The following is a 2,762-nucleotide window of genomic DNA, read 5'->3' on the forward strand; positions in this document are numbered from 1 at the left end:
CTTTTCCCTTTCCCTGTGAATAACGTAGGGGAATCAATTTTTAATGTTGAGTAAATCAACTAAGAAAACTCAATTTTCATGTATGGTAAGCCGAAGATTTAGTCTATGTAATATATTAAGTTATCTTGGGCTATAACCTATTATAAATCTAGTTTTTCATTACTCAAGCATTATTCAAGGAAATTTTCTTAAAAGTATGTTTAAAGAATATTGCGAACATTTCTAGTTTTCAATATTTTTTTATTTTGTGAGGTAAAAGAATTGTCTTCTAATCTTAAGTTTATAAGATCATAAAGCGTAGGAATTTTTTATGGGAGCTTACACCAAAGCATGACAGTTGATTCGAATAACAGACAAAATGTTTCCCCCATTTAATTTAATATTTACCCTGACTATCTTTCATGGTCAAGGAGGTAAGTTCTTACAGAGATCCACAACAGTAAAGTTTGCAACAAATAGTAAAAAAGGGAAATCAGAACATAAAGTCTGCTATCTATCTACCTATACTGAATTGAAGCTAGAAAGCCTCAACTTACACTTGCCCAGTTTCTGGAGAAATTGTAATCGAGAATGTGATTCGATTAATTTTAGCAAATCTATGCTCGTTCTCTTAAATAGCAATTGAATAGCAACAACAATGATAATGCCACATAACAACAAGTTGAAAACATTTCATTTGCAGTCAAGGGGAGGGTGTGTGTGCGTGGGGGGGGGGGGGGGGGGGGTGGGCGAGTCGGGCTACTGTGGAGCTAGCACTGCTTGAGTGACATGTCCTAAATTTGTAAGCGGGCTGCTGCTCGCCAGACTTTTACCGGCGTTTCAATTAACCCAATTAATGGACGGGACCTAATTAAATTTTGAAATCATGCTGCCAGCCAGGCACACAACAACACCAGCACACACCTACACACACACACAGCCAGACAAACAGACACACAGACAGACACATCAGTCAGCTGTTTTTGCTGCTGGCCAGCTGCGTGTGTGTTTGGAGGTGTGTGTGTGTGTGTGTGTGTGTGTGTGCATGAAGGAGATGGCGCGAAAGCTTTTACAGTTGTGGCACCGCTTACGTGTTGTGTGCGTCTGTGTGTGTGTGTGCGCCTGTGTGTGTGAGTGTGCTAATGTCAGCGTCTGGCTAACTGCGACGGCTATGACTGAGCATAGTGGCCCAAGCGGAGCTGATGACCTTGATTACAACATGACGAACCCCAACAGGAGCCGCAGCAGCAGCCCCCTATCTGCCACACCCACCAGCTGCTGTCTCGCAGCTCGCAGCTCGTCAGCGCAGCGCAAACGGAAGCAGCGGCAAATAAAAACGGTAAAAATAATGGCAACTGGGAATCAGCCAGACTGCCAACTGGCAACTAAAACAAATCATCAGCCAGAGCTGGCGGAACTGGGTGCCAAGTCAACGAACTGGGTAACCGCAACAAAACATACACACACACACACACACACTAGAAGGGGGCGCAGGCGTGGCACATGTCATTAAAATTGCAACAGAGCCTTGAACAGTAAACGGTAAACGAGACGCACACAAGCAGCACTAGCCCCAAAATCAAAAGATCAATAATTATTATGATGTTAGCTACGAGGCCAAAAGACGTTGCCACAGCCGCAACAGCAGCAGAAGCAGCAGCAGCGGCATTGGCTGTGGCAGCCGCAGCCAAGAGTCAAGACAAGGTGCGGCTGTGGCTGCCAAAAACTTCGACAAGCGCATTACACAGCCAACAATTGCAGCTAACATGATGGGAAAGGGCTGCTGGTAGGGAGGGGGAAGGGGTGGTCCTTCTGTAGGTGGAGCAGACTAGCGGCATTTGCTTACAAGTGCAACCATTTTGTAGTACAAACTTCGAAAACCAAAAGCGAAATTGGCAAAACAAAGGCAAAAGGCAGCAAAAAGGAAGAGCACAAGCGCCAACAACAACGAGAGCACCAGCAACAAAAAAGAAAATGAAAAAGCGGAAAAAGCAAAGAAAACGTGTGGGGGTTGGCCTGACTGCCTCCATCATGCTGCCTGTGGATTGCAAAAGTTAGCGACGGCAACGGCAATTGCAACACTCAGCTGTGTCGCCGCGCCAGTGTGGGGGGCGACTCATGCGCAGTGGCGCCAACCGATTGGCCCGCTTGGACGCCATTTAGAAAACGTGCGAAGCGAGATGGCAAGCGTTGTGTGCGAGCAGCACGGCCAAACACCTGTTCCTGTTGCCCGTTTTCTTTTCTCTTTTTTGTTTTGCTGTTGCTGTTGTTTTTGTTTCCTTTTGTTTTTGTTGTTTTTCGAACTGCGAGACGCGCCCCAGACCCAAAACGAACAAAACCGGTTGCAGCTGCTGCAGCGCGCGCGCGTCCAACGCACGCACACACACTAGCTGTGCTGCTCTAACACAGCGTGCGAGCGGCTGACGTGCGAGCAGCGCAGCGTACGGCTGGCCAACGAGGGGTTAGCTCTGCGCTGGCGTTGACGCTGGCAGCGGCGCAGGGCACGAATGCGGCGAGACGAGGCGAGACGAGGCGCGGCGAAGCGAGCGAGCGAGGCGAACGACTGAACGCGAGTATCTGTAAGTTTGCCTGTGAATCCGAAAGATACACACGGTCAGCCGGTTTAGTCGTTCAGCAGTCGCAGCGCCGTCAGCATCGTGAGGTACGCGTCGTTTCGTAAATAGAATTGTTGTTGTTGCTGTTGTGCGTTACGTTAAAACAACAACAACAACAACGACAGCAACACACACGCACAACCTAACAATTCGCATTCGTTGTCGTCA

This window comes from Drosophila novamexicana, unplaced genomic scaffold (genome assembly GCF_003285875.2).
Source record: "Drosophila novamexicana strain 15010-1031.04,08,12 unplaced genomic scaffold, DnovRS2.1 tig00000193-arrow-pilon, whole genome shotgun sequence".
NCBI classification, from domain to species: Eukaryota; Metazoa; Arthropoda; class Insecta; order Diptera; family Drosophilidae; genus Drosophila; species Drosophila novamexicana.